Source organism: Scyliorhinus canicula, chromosome 10, assembly GCF_902713615.1.
Source record: "Scyliorhinus canicula chromosome 10, sScyCan1.1, whole genome shotgun sequence".
In the NCBI taxonomy this organism is placed as follows: Eukaryota; Metazoa; Chordata; class Chondrichthyes; order Carcharhiniformes; family Scyliorhinidae; genus Scyliorhinus; species Scyliorhinus canicula.
The window spans coordinates 35,856,458-35,871,281 of record NC_052155.1 but is presented as its reverse complement, the minus strand read 5'-3'; the positions used below and the strand labels follow the sequence as shown (position 1 = coordinate 35,871,281).

Genomic DNA, 14,824 nt, shown 5'->3' with positions numbered 1-14,824 from the left:
TGGCCACATTCCCCCGCCAGGTCTAATGCTGTTGGCTGGAATCGTTTCTCTTTGGCAAAGGCAGAATCAATCTCAACACCAATTACTCCTGTATTTGCAAAATCATCTGCCAGGCTTAGATCAAAGGGAATATTTGCATTAATATAGAGCCCTTTACAACCTCAAGGCATTTGTATCAAGGACATTTGAGAGTAACAAGCCTGAATCAGCACTATCAGCATAGGAAGGGAGAAAAGTTGGTGGATAAAGACATGGAATAGTAAAATCTTGGAGTGGATAAATAATTTGTGAGATCATGTGGTTTATTTCTGATCATTTACCACAAGGTTAAGCTGCTTTTTGTTTTAATCTGTTCCAATGGAAGTTAAGTCTTACTGAATCATCCCTGCATACATTTCCTGGGAAATAGATTTTGTTGATTAAAGATCTAATTGAGAATTTGTTCACAGTGAGTATTTAAGCACGGCTTTTATGGCAAATTGCGTAATACAAGTAATCTGTGAGAAAACAACAGGAAATGTATTTGTCATTGTCAAGAGCTGGGGACCTCTGATGACCCAGCTATAACCTTTCATTATGATGGATGCCAGTGAGTGTATGGTTGTTGCTTATTGGGTACATGCACAATAGTTGGTGCTCATTCTAATCTGCAAGCTCGCAGCACCACTTTCTGGTGACAGTTCAGTACTACAGTGCCTCAAAACCAGGGGATCGAGCAACAACCATGTAGCATTGTTTCATGGAATGGATCGTCAAGATCTACTGAATTAATTTCTATTGTTGAGGAGAAAGAAATGTCAAGGTAACACTTACTATGAAGCACTTACGGCCATATGCTTTCCTTTGTCATTTTGAATGGATGACTTTTCTGTTGTTTTACATTTATAGGTCTCCCCGGATATGAACGTCAGTCCCCATCTCTTATAATTTATTACACAATGTGATCACAGGGGAAAATGTCAGCAGTGTCATTGTGTCTAACAGGATTGTTTCCTATGTATTAGCAACTGATCCTTCCCAACGTACATTAGCTGGTTATTAGACTTGATAGAGGAGTAGTAAACAGTGATGGAAATTTCTCATAAGGGGTACTGATTCATTTTTATAAAAAAACATTAATCTTGTGCAAATATTAATGAAAGGAAGTTAATGCATTGGTAAACACTTCCTCAAATAGAAATGTGACGCGATTTGATGCCCCAATTGAAGTGGCAGGCAAAATAATTGAACATCATTGCGTTGTGCGTTTGCCCTTTTAAAAATTTGCACAGCTGCATTTCAAGGCCCTTACATCGATTCATTGTTTTACATCCATAGTAATTAGGTGTTCAGAAAGCATCCAATCACTTGTAACATCATTGACATTACAATTTGTGTTTTGTAGGTAAAATTGCAAACTGGATTGAGGTGGAATGACGTAGCGGCTCTGGGCTGCTATCATTGATGACAAGAAGTGATAATTCAGAGGATGTACAGCCTGTTGGCAGGTTTCTAACACAAGCCATCATTTTAACCAGCATCATAAGCCATAAAGTAGGATCTCTGGCTGCAGGTATGAGTGCGGAGCAGTTATGGTATTTTCAACCTAGAAGTGTGAGTTCAATTCTCACCACTGTAAGCCAGGAGACAGTACTCGCTTTAAAAAATATAACCAAACTTGTTTAGCTTCACCCTTTAGGAAAAAGAATCTGCCACCTCTAATTTATTTTATCTATTGATCATTTCATCCCAAGTGCTGTTGCTGACTTTAAAAACCTTCCGAAACAGCCAACCAAGCTGCGTACTTTTGGGAAGGTGGTGGCGTAGTGTATTGTCACTGAAGTAGAAACAATAGTAGTAATTATCCGGGAACCCTGGTTCGAATCCCATCACAGCAGATGGTGAAATTTGAATTCGAAAAAAAAAATCTGGAATTAAAAAGTCTAATGATGACCATGAAACCATTGTCGATTGTCGTAAAAACTGGTTCACTAATGTCCTTTCGGGAAGGAAATCTGCCATCCTTATGTGGCCTACATGTCAATGTGGTTGACTCTTAAAATGCCACTCCGTTCGAGGTGCAATTGAGGGCGGCAACAAATGCTGGCCTAGCCTGCGATGCCCACATCACATGAAAGAATAAAGAAAAAAAATTTTTTTAAGCAATTGCATATAGGGGAGAATACAAGAGATAAAATCAGACCGACCTCCCAGCAATGGCCCAGGTATCATATTAGAATAATATGTACGCAATTTCAAATAAAGTCCTCATAATAATAAAAACAAAAAATGCTTGAAAAACGCAGGAGGTCTGGCAGCATTTGTGGGGAGCGAGAAACAGAATTCAGGTTTCGAGTCTAATATGTCTCTTCAGCAGAGGTTAACATTACCTCTTTCTTTCCACAGATGCTGCCAGACCTGCTGTGATTTCCAAACATTTTCTGCTTTTATTTCAGAATTCCAGCATTCACAACGTTTTTGTTTTGGATTAAGGAGTAGAATTACATAGCTAAGTCTTCAGGTGGAAGTTGTATGAGGAAGCATTCATTGCAACATGTCCAAGTGAGAGCAGGAAATCTAGACCACTTCCTCCCCCAAAAAGGCTGTAACTGCTGGACAAGTACAAATGTTCAAGACTGAGATTGATTGCTCAGAAAAGATAGCATGACAACGGCTTGTAAAATGGAGTGAAGCAAATATCAGCCATGATCTAATTGAATGGTGGAACTGGCTTAAATGGCTGAATGACCTATTCCTGTTTCAATATTCCTATTCATTACTCACCTGGGAAGGTGTAGCTGCAACATAGTCAATAAACTAAAAACGATCAAGGTCAGAGTAGCTTGCTTGATCAGCAGTAGGATCGCTGCAGTAGCTTTTGCTCAGCTCTTTATAAGACAACATCCTATTACTAATTGAAATACAAACTTGCTCTCAGGCAGCTGGAGTGTCCGAGAATTGGACTGAAAAATATAGTCCCATTTGTGACTGTGGTCCATCTCTGGAATATTTCTCAGCCATTCAGAGTTGCTGGTGCTCGGTCTCTAAAAAGGGAGTGGGGGGGGGGGGGGGGGGGGGGTGTTTGGGGGGGAGAGAAGGCCAGAATAGATTCGCCTGAGATCAACTTCAAGCCTCCAGCACAACAGAGTGACACAGCGGAGGTTTATGAGTTAAGTTAGATAATTGTGAATGAATCATGACAAGACCATTTTAACTGGCCTGTGATGACTGATCAAAATCTTTGAGGATGCATCTTTACCCATTTTCTTCCCTGACTCCTCTTTGGTTTTATGCTGATTTATGCTGAATTTATCGCTAATTTATGCTGGGACTGTGGGGCCCACAGGTAGACCCTTTGTGGGTTGCATCACAGGAGAATGAGTGGGAAGCTCTGGCTGTCTTCTTTTCACCTTCCGTGCGCAGGCACTCTTTATTAGTGCCAGCTAAAATCATTTAGTGAGGGGCTTTCATGGTCTGTGAGCCTCAGAACATTTACCAGCTGAATCACCAGAGAAAGACATGTACAACATTTAAATCATGAGGACTTAGGTATTTTATCAAAAAGACGCATGTTTTATCCAACATTTCTCAGTAAGAATTCAAATGCAGGCAATGAGTGGGAAGTGATTTGATACATTACATTTCTCTGCTTGCGTCTATTATGTCTTTAGATGCAGTCAGTTGTACAGAGTAAATATATGAGAAGAACATGTTGTGTGGATTTCCTTTTGAATTAGAAAAGAAAAGTATAAATGTGTAATAAAACAGTGCACTGCCTCCAAGTGAAAGGACAAAAACAATTTCCATAAACTATTAGCTATGATGGCAGCTATTACAAGATTATTAAGTTTCAGACTCGGTTCTGTCCTCAGGGGAGACCACAGGTCACTGGGGGTAACCCTCAGCTCCAGTCACTAATGATATCCTAAATTAGGTGTTGGGCAATCGCAGCTGACAAAAAATATTGTAAGAAATTAATTATAATTAACTCATTAATTATTCTGTTATTCGGAAGTGTCAAATGGAATGAGCAAATTTAGACATGTGCTAGAGCTTCATATCTTATGAACCTCACCAGGGAGCTACTTACTGTAGGTGTAATGGGAAACCAATGACTTCTGAGCAAAGACTTGCCCATTTTGCATTCAAGAGACATTTCATTGGCAATTCATCCTGGGACATTGTTAAAGCTCTTTCTCCACATTGCACGAGGAAATAGGCAGCCCATCTCCAGCTTTTAATCACTCTGCATTTCTGCTTACCCAAACCCAGACCTCCCTCCACCCAACCCCTAACCCTACTCTAAACTACTAAGCACACCTTCTTCTTTGAGTTCTTTTAAAGATTACCTCACTTCCCAATGCCGTCTTTCAATGCATTGAAGAGTAATGATGTAACATGTTGAAAAATGTTCACACTTCAGTCAGTTAATCTGTGCGAGGATGGTTAAAAGTGTTGTGACACCACAAGAGGTAGTTACAGCGTTCTGTGCAATGAGTAGCTGCAATCCGGTTTGCATTAGAATTCTACATGGGACATGACACAGCATCTTCTGTGTCCTACTGAACAGTATTATATATGCAGAGAATATCATTTTCATCAGGATTTCAAGCAGAAAGGGTTTTCAACAAGCTGTAAGGCCATACCTGGATGGGTGTAATGTGCACTGTAAGAAAAGTTGTTTTAAAGTGTCCCAAAATGTGCAGCTCTGTCATGACATTTTCTGAATCTTGCAAGAATAGAAAGGGTTATCAGCTAGCGAACCATGTGTACCCCAAGGCATCATTATGAGGGTAAAGGATTATTCACAGTCGGCAATTGCTGCCTATCAGTTTCTTGAGTTAGATGCACTCACGCTTTTTCAAGTTAAATGAAGGGTTATATTTTCTGACCACAGTAAGACATACCTAGGAGGTTGCTGATAGGGTTAGATGAAGAGCAGTATGAGGATTGATTGCTTGATTGATTGATTTTTGATTGATTAATTTGATTTATTGTCACATGTACTGAAGTACAGTGAAAAGTATGTTTCTGCGGCCTAGGAAACATACACAGTGCATACACAGTAGACAATAAAGAATAGTAGATAGTGACAGTGAATGCGAAAAAGTACACACTACACGACAAATAGGTAATTAGTTACAGTACGAAACAAGGGCCATACAAAGCAAATACGACATGAGCAAGAGCAGCATAGGGCATCATGAATAGTGTCTTACGAGGGACAGATCAGTCCGAGGGAGAGTCGCTGAGGAGTCTAGTAGCTTTGTGGAAGAAGCTGTCACTAAGTCTGGATGTACGGGTCTTCAGAATTCTGTATCTTCTGCCTGATGGAAGGGTCCGGAAGAGGGCAAAGCCTGGGTGCGAGGAGGCTCAATTGAAGCACAAACGCTAGCTTGGACCAGTTGGATCGATTGGCCTGCCTCTGTATTGTGCATCCTATGCAATGTTTTGCATTTTCACAAGGTCAGCAAAGTGAAATGAGTTGTAGCAGCTAATAGGACACAGCCTTTGTGGCAGAGAATTCAGGCTACCCACCCTTTGAATCAAGAAGTTTCTTCTCATCTCAGTCCTCAATGGCCTACTCCATATCCTGAGACTGTGACCCCCTTGTTCCAGACACCCCAAGCAGAGGAAACAACATCCTTGTATCCAGTCTGTCCAGCCCTGTCAGAGCTTTGTTCACTTCAATTAGATGCCCTCTCATTTTTCTAAATTCCAGTGAATACAGGCTCAGTCGACCAAATCTCTCCAGATAAGACAATCCTGCCATTCCAGGAATCAGTCTGATGAACCTTCGCTGCACTCCCTCTCTGACAAGTATATCCTTTCTTACATAATGTGACCAAAACTGTACATAAGAACATAAGAACTAGGAGCAGGAGTAGGCCATATGGCCCCTTGAACCTGCTCCGCCATTCAATGAGATCATGGCTGATCTTTTGTGGACTCGGCTCCACTTTCCGGCCTGGAAACCCATAACCCTTAATCCCTTTATTCTTCAAAAAACTATCTATCTTTATCTTAAAAACATTTACTGAAGGAGCTACAGCTTCACTGGGCAAGGAATTCCATAGATTCACAACCCTTTGGGTGAAGAAGTTCCTCCTAAACTCAGTCCTAAATCTACTTCCCCTTATTTTGAGGCTATGCCCCCTAGTTCTGCTTTCACCCGCCAGTGGAATCAACCTGCCCGCATCTATCCTATCTATTCCCTTCATAATTTTATATGTTTCTATAAGATCCCCCCTCATCCTTCTAAATTCCAACGAGTACAGTACCAGTCTCTTCGTAATCCAACACCTTCAGCTCTGGGATTAACCTAGTGAATCTCTTCTGCACACCCTCCAGTGCCAGTACGTCCTTTCTCAGGTAAGGAGACCAAAACTGAGCACAATACTCCAGGTGTGGCCTCACTAACACCTTATACAATTGCAGCATAACCTCCCTAGTCTTATACTCCACCCCTCTAGCAATGAAGGACAAAATTCCATTTGCCTTCTTAATCACCTGTTGCACCTGTAAACCAACTTTTTGCGACTCATGCACGAGCACACCCAGGTCTCTCTGCACAGCAGCATGTTTTAATATTTTATCATTTAAATAATAATCCCTTTTGCTGTTATTCCTACCAAAATGGATAACCTCACATTTGTCAACATTGTATTCCATTTGTCAGACCCTAGCCCCTTCACTTAACCTACCCAAATCCCTCTGTAGACTTCCGGTATCCTCTGCACTTTTTGCTTTACCACTCACCTTCGTGTTTTCTGCAAACTTGGAAACATTGCCCTTGGTCCCCCAACTCCAAATCATCTATGTAAACAGTGGCCCAGGTTCCCACCAAGGCCCTGTACAGCTGGAATAAGAAGTCTTACTCTTGTAGGCAAGTCCTCTTGCAAAGAAGGCCAACATACCATTTCTCTTCCTAACTGCTTACTCGTCCTGCATGCTTGTTTTCAGTGACAGATGTACTAGGACATCCAGGTCTCTTTGTACATCAACATTTTTCAATCTAACACCATTTAATAATACTCTGCCATTCCGTTTCATCATCCGAAGTGGATAACTTCACATATAGCCATATTATACAGCATGTGCCATGTATGTGCCCACTCATTCAACTTTTCCAAATCACCTTGAAGCCGCCAAACATCCTCCTCACCATTCACATTCCCACCAAATTTTGTGCTGTCAGCAAATTGTAAATGTTATTTTTGGTTCCCTCAGCAGATCATTGACGGATATTGTGAATATCTGGGGCCCAAACACGGATCCCTGCGGGTCCTCACTAGTCACTGCCTGCCACTTCGAAAAATATGCATTTATTCATACTCTGTGCTTCCTGTCTGCTCATCAATTCTCAATTCATACCAATACATTGGACACCTTACACCAGGAGCATGGCGGGAGAGGCCCAAAACTCCGTCACTGGGCGTGATCCAGATAATCATATTTATATGAGCCTAATGACTGGTTTGAGGTTGCAGTCTCCCGGAAACTGGCTGCCCCAGCAACACCTCACACAGGCGCTGATTAGTCCTGGTCTCCACTTTGTAATGGTCACTCTGGGGGTCTTGGAGGCCCTTGGAGCCCTCCGGGTAGTCGGTGACATGGAAGGACACTGTCAGGGCACTACCCCATGGCACCATGGCAGTGCCCAGGTTCCAGAGTGCCAGGTTGGCAGTGCCAGTTGGTGGGGTCTCAGAGAGCCCAAGTCCATAAACAGAGGGGGGGGGGGGGGGCGCTGAAGGGTGGGGATGAAGGGGCATCATGAAGGTTGGGGTTTGAAGGGTGGGTCTTGAAAGGGAGGAGCCTTAAAGGGGGGGGGACTGAAAGATGGGCTCTAAAGGTGTGTGCTGGGGGGGGCGTCCACAGTGACTCCACAGCTGGCCGTGCTCTCAGATTTTCCCTACTACTGATGTTTGGCTAACCAACCTGTAATTCCTGTTTTCTCCCACCTTCCTTTTTTAAATAGCGGGGTTACATTTGCCACTCTTCAATCTGCCGGGAGTATTCCAGAATCTACAGAATTTTGGAAGTTGACAACCAATGCATCCACTATTTCCATAGTCACCTCCTTTAGATATAGATTATCAGGACCTGGGTATTTATCGGCTATCAGTCCCATTAATTTCTCCCGCACTATTTTTCTTGTATCATTAATTTCCTTCAAATCCTTCTTCTCACTAGACCTTCGATTCCTTAATATTTTGGGGAAGTTCTTTGTGTCTCCCTCCGTGAACTGTAATTCCTTTCGATGAAGTTCCGCAATCTACATTGAAACACATCGAAAATGTAAATAGGAGGAGGCTATTTGGTCATTCGAGTCTGCTCCCTGCCATTCATTAGGGGCTGGTTTAGCTCACTCGGCTAAATCGCTGGCTTTTAAAGCAGGCCAGCAGCACGGTTCGATTCCCGTACCAGCCTCCCCGGACAGGCGCTGGAATGTGGCGACTAGGGGCTTTTCACAGTAACTTCATTGAAGCCTACTCGTGACAATAAGTGATTTTATCCCTGGAGCATGTTTAGCACAGGGCTAAATCGCTGGCTTTGAAAGGAGACCAAGCAGGCCAGGAGCACGGATCGATTCCCGTAACAGCCTCACCGAACAGGCGCCGGAATGTGGCGACTAGGGGCTTTTCACAATAACTTCAGTTGAAGCCTACTCGTGACAATAAGCAATTTTCATTTTTTGCTGTGGGGCTAGTTTAGCACAGTGGGCTAGACAGATGGCTTGCAAAGCAGAACAAGGCCAGCAGCGCAGGTTCAATACCTGTACCAGCCTCCCTAAACAGGCGCCGGAATGTGGCGACTAGGGGCTTTAGGGGCTGGTTTAGCTCACTGGGCTAAATCGCTGGCTTTTAAAGCAGACCAAGCAGGCCAGCAGCACGGTTCGATTCCCGTACCAGCCTTCCCGGACAGGCGCCGGAATGTGGCGACTAGGGGCTTTTCACAGTAACTTCATTGAAGCCTACTCATGACAATAGGGGCAGCATGGTAGCATTGTGGATAGCATAATTGCTTCACAGCTCCAGGGGCCCAGGTTCGATTCCGGCTTGGGTCACTGTCTGTGTGGAGTCTGCACATCCTCCCCGTGTCTGCGTGGGTTTCCTCCGGGTGCTCCGGTTTCCTCCCACAGTCCAAAGATGTGCAGGTTAGGTGGATTGGCCATGATAAATTGCCCTTGGTGTCCAAAATTGCCCTTAGTGTTGGGTGGGGTTACTGGGTTATGGGGTAGGGTGGAGGTGTTGACCTCGGGTGGGGTGCTCTTTCCAAGAGCTGGTGCGGACTCGATGGGCCGAGTGGCCTCCTTCTGCACTGTAAATTCTATGAATAAGCGATTTTCTTTTCTTTCTCTTTCTTTTCATTATGATCGTGGCTGATCATCAAGTTCAATACCTGATCCCATCTTCCTTCCTTGTCCCTCAATCCCTTTAGCCCCAAGAGCTATATCTAATTACTTCTTGAAATCACACAACGTTTTCGCCTCAACTACTTTTTGTGCAAGTGAATTCCACAGATTAACCATTCTCTGGGTGAAGGAATTTCTCCTCACCAAAGCCCTAAAAGGTTTGCCGCTTTATCCTCAAACTATAACCCCTAGTTCAGGGCTCTCCCACCATCGGGACATTCTTTCTGAATCTTCCCTGTCGAAACCTGTTAGAATTTTATAACTTTCAATGAGATCCCCTCTCACTCGTCTAAACTCTATACTGAATATAGTCCTAACTGATTTAGTCCCTCCTCATATGACAGTCTCGCCACTTCAGGAATCAGCCTGGTAAATCTTTGGTGCACTCCCTCCATAGCAAGGACACCCTTCCTCAGATAAGGACACCAAAACTGCACACAATACTCCAGGTGTGGCCTTACCAATGCCCTCCACAATTGAAGTAAATCATCCCTATTCGTATACTCGAATCCTTTCACTATAAAGGCAGTAGCATTTAGCAAATAGCATTTGCATTTTTTACTGCCTGCTCAGCATCCCTTCTACCTCATACCTTTGTTGTTTCCTTTGTCTAGATTTAGGACCTTAGTGTCAAATTGGATTCTTCACTTCTATCGTAATGAAGAATTCTGCCATGTTATGGTCACTGTTCCCGAAAGGACCCCCCACTAAAGATTATTGATTAATCCCTTCTCATTGCATCATCGAGTATGATGTTCCTTAGTTGATTCCTCAACATACTGGTCTGATAAAACCATCTTCAGCACACACTCCAGGAATTTATCTGCCACAGTTTTGTTATTAATTTGGTTTGCCAAAACTACATGTAGATTAAAGTCACCCTTGATTACTGCAGCATCCTTGTTACATGCATCACCAATTTCCTGTTTACGGCCATCCCTTGCCTTGCCACTACTTTTTGGAGGCACATAGACAACTCCCACTAATGTTTTCTGCATCTTGTTGCTTCTTAGCTTCTCCCAGACTGATTCAACATCTGAATTTTCTGAGCCCATATCCTCTTTCACTACCGCACTGATATCATCCTTAACTAAGAACACCACCCCACCTCCTTTCCTTTTTATCTGTCCTTCCTAAATATCAAGTACCCTTGGAAATCCACTTACCAGCCTTTGTCACCCTGCTACCAATTCTCCATTATCATATCGTACCCATGTATATCAATTTGCACTGTTAATTCATTAAAAATGTCTGAAAGGTCAGTCTTTTGGTTTTTTAAATAAAAATATTATATGCATACAAATACATTTTAATGAGATTTTATACAGCAGTGTGATAAGCAGAGCTCAGTTAATACCCCCCGACCCTTCGCGCAGAGTTCCCGCTGGCAGCGACCAGGGGTGAACAGCGCCGGCGGGTCTCTGCTTTTTACGCGCAGCCGCTTGGCCCATCCGGGCTGGAGAATCACCGGCTCCGCCGATTCCAGTGGCCTGCGGCCGGCGCCGCGTCACACACGCCCGCGCAAATGGCGCCGATTCTCCGCACCTTGGAGAATCGCATGCCGGCTTCAGGGTGGTGTGGCACGGTTGCGCCGATTCTCCGGCCCGGCGCGGGACGCGGAGAATCGCGCCCATAGTTTTTTAATTAAATTTTTACATCTGTGCATTTTTGTGTTGAGGAATGCAGGGTGGTTCCAGTTTCATTAAGGCTTTTATGAGCCTTGGTGCCTAGAAGTCTGGATGAACCTGTGGCTGAAAGGTCAGTCTTTTGGTTTTATTTACATATGCATATTATGTACATACAAATCATTTTAATGACCTTTTACACGCCCTGACGTTAGAGAGATGGGTTAAAAAAAGGCTGGACGCTTAGCCATTAGGGGAAAAAATATAAAGTAGAAAAAAACTGGACTGCTGCATAGCAAGTGACACGGAGTATCTCGTCGTATCTCAAACAATGTTGAGTCAGACTACAGAAGGGAGATAAATCACTTGGTTGCATGGTGTACCGAAAACAACCTCTCTCTGAATGTTGGAAAGACCAAGGAACTGATCATCGACTTCAGGAAGCGCAGGATGACACGCACTCCCGTCTGCATCAATGACTCCGAAGTGGAGATGGTCGATAGCTTTAAGTTCCTGGGTGTCACCATCACCAACAGCCTGTCCTGGTGCACTCACCTTGATGCATCAGTCAAGAAAGCCCAACAACATCTCTACTTCCTACAGAAGCTAAAGAAATTTGGCATGTCTGCATCGATTCTCACAAACTTCTGCAGATGTGCGATCGAGAGCATCCTATCCTGCTGCATCACAGCCTGGTATGGCAACTGCTCGGCCCAAGATCGCAAAAAGCTGCAGACTGTGGTGAACTCAGCCCAACGCATCACACAAACTTGCCACACCCACATTGATTCTGTATACACCTCTTGCTGCCTTAGGAAGGCAGACAGCATTATCAGAGACCCCTCCCACCCAGACATTGCCTTCTTCCAGACCCTTCCATGGCAGAAGGTAGAAGGTACAGAAGTCTGAAGACTCGCACATTCAGACATAGGAACAGCTTCTCCCCCACCGCTACAAGACTCCTCAACGACTCCCCCTCGGACAGATCTGTTTCCTTAAGAACACTTTTCACAATGCCCTATGCTGCTCTTGCTCATGTATTTGCTTTGTTTGGCCCCTTGTTCTGCACTGTAACCAATCACTGTTTTGTCGATGTACCATTTGTCATTGACTTCAGTACATGTGACAATAAATCAAATCAAATCAAATCAAAGAGAAAGATAAGGATGAGTACGGTATGTGTCAGAGAGTGAAGACAGGGATTTTTCAGCTCTCTAAGAAGAGAAAACACAAAGCTGAGTTGGACAGTAGTTAACTGAATCGACAGTTGTAGGACTAATAGCATGAACAATTTGGAGTTGTTGCTACAGAAACAGTGAGTTTAATTTGCAGTTATTTTTGGGTGTCTTGGGGGGAGATGTAAGTTAGATGAGAAGCATCAAGTGAGTGCTCAAAAATTCACTGGAAGAAAATGATTTTGCCAGCCTCATACAAGGAGCATTTGGGTCAAGCTAGTGATAATACTCTTCATTAGTTTATGTACCTGTAAACATATTTCTGGGTAAAGGAATATTGGGAAATTGAAGCATCCTTTTGTGTTTGCATTGAGGTCCCGCTATCAAGCGCCATTTTGAGCGGGCAGCCCGATTACAGGTCTGACGCTTGGAGCCAGAGACTGCCACCAGAGAACTCCCATAAGAGAGACCCTCACTAGGGACCCCACATAACAGAGGCCCCCACCAGGAAGCCGCCCCTTTACAGGGAGCCCGACCAGAGACCCTCATAAGAGAGACCCTATACTCGAAATTTTCCATAAGAGAGATCCCCATCAGGAAGCCCCCCATCAGAGAGACCAGCACCAGAAACCCTCCAGAAGAGAGAGCCCCACTAGAGAGCCCCTTTAAGTGAGATCATCACTAGAGACCAGCTCCATAGGAGAGACCCCAACAAAGGCAGTTAAGTGCTCTCATTTCTGCTTTTTGTTTTCAGCAGAAAGTACTTTAGAGTCTAGAAATCTATCTGTTTCCATCTTAAGGAACACTGCTATCTACATTCAGAAAATTATGGCAAAAATAATTTGACCCAAAAGAGTAGCATCACACTTGGGTAGTATTATGGGATATTGTAACCGTTCAGCTAATTAGGGCGGCCCGGTAGCACAGTTAGTAGCACTGTTACTTCATAGTGCCAGGGACCCGGGTTAAACCTGTAGTCTGCACATTCTCCGTGTCTGCATGGGTGTCCTCCGGGTGCTCCGGTTTCCTCCCGCAAGTCCCGAAAGACCCGCTTGTTAAGTGAATTGGACATTCTGAATCCACCCTCAGTGTACCCGAACAGGCGCCGGAGTGTAGCGACGAGGAGATTTTCACATTAACATTGCAGTGTTAATGTAAGCCTACTTGTGACACTAATAAAGATTATTATTTACTAAGCCTCTCTTTTGAACAATATTTATTGTCCATGGAAATTATGGTGGCCAAAAATGAGGTAGATATTTGAGATGTAGTTACTTAAGTAAACATTCATGTTATTAAATAACATATGACTTAAGACTCTTATTGTTTAATGTTCTCAATGATGGGGTTTTAAGATGTAAATTAAAAACTCCACCTCATTCTTCCTCTCTTAGTTTTGCAATGCTCTATTCCCCTTATATCCATGTGTTGCGAGACAAATACATTCCAAAGCAAGTCAAATAGACCAATCAATCATAGCACACAAAGAAGAGTGAGTTAACACATTCACTGCTCCATTGACACTGCTGGAACAACTCACTGCCCACTTTCTGAATTCTCTGAGGGGCAAGTGACATTGATATCATGACAGGCCAGCCAGTTTATCTCATACTTGGTTGAAAAGGATTTAGCACTTGATGATTCATGTTCATTAAGAGTTTGTCAGAAAAATGGTTGCTGGAAGGAAGGAAGAAAATAAAGATACTTTCTAAAACACTGCATGTAGAGCTTTATAGTGTTGAGTGGTAGATAGCAGCTTTAGATGCAGAGACACACACACAGGTATAATGAGAGATACAGATGTTAGATAAAGTCACACATATACAGATATTGAAAAAACTATTACATTTTTGGGATATAGTAGAAATGATTGCTGATGATGTTATAAAATGCTTAGATCAATTCCTTCTCTTCGTTACATACAGAAGATTTATCCCTTATAACATAGTATCAAATAACATGGGACAAAATGTGTCAGATGCTGCCAGACCAGACCTGAGGGGTATTTCCCAGCACTTTCTACATTTATATAATGCTCTATATAAAGGTGGTTTATTCATATTGCTGTAACTTTCTGTCTCTGGTGAATTCCAAGAAGGCCTTCTTGTTGAAAATAATTTATAAACTCTGAAACTATTTCAAAATAGTTCAGCAACGAAGACCGCTCGGGAGCAATCTACCTGTCATGTCCCGCCGGAATCGGAGTGGGACGCGGCCGATAGATTTCCAGAGAGGTTTCACCCGGGATTCCCAACGGCCGTTATGCCTCTGCCACAATCCGGATACCGCCCAGAACGGCACCTCTTGTTTTAATTTAGTTAGATCACGCCCCTAGTTTTAAACTCTGAAGATTTCTTTGTCGTATCAGAAACGTCCTGGGGTTGTGTTTTGATATAAATTTCCCCCTCTTTCCTCCCCGCCCCCAACATGTTATTAAATGAGGGTTGAACTTCCCCTCCCCCGCTCCATTTTCCTTTTAGCTTAAAAAGCCATCTACTTATTCTAAACTGATCAAAGGCTAATCCTGGTTTTTTTTACTGTTTGCTGCTCTGTGTGACTGTATCAGATGAAAAAATATCATTTCAAATGGAAATGTAAAAGTTAAGCACTGGAAATGTCACCAGTTCTGT

The 14,824-nt window shown here is 43.3% G+C and overlaps 1 long non-coding RNA gene across 1 annotated transcript in view; it reads left to right on the top strand.

Annotated features, from left to right (window-relative positions):
* Nucleotides 1–516: 516 nt before the first annotated feature.
* Nucleotides 517–14,824, top strand: part of LOC119972302 — a 44,756-nt gene continuing 30,448 nt past the window's right edge. The window contains exons 1-2 of the long non-coding RNA XR_005462030.1: nt 517–802; nt 1,385–1,552. This is a non-coding gene — a long non-coding RNA (uncharacterized LOC119972302). The remainder of the gene's footprint in view (nt 803–1,384; nt 1,553–14,824) is intronic.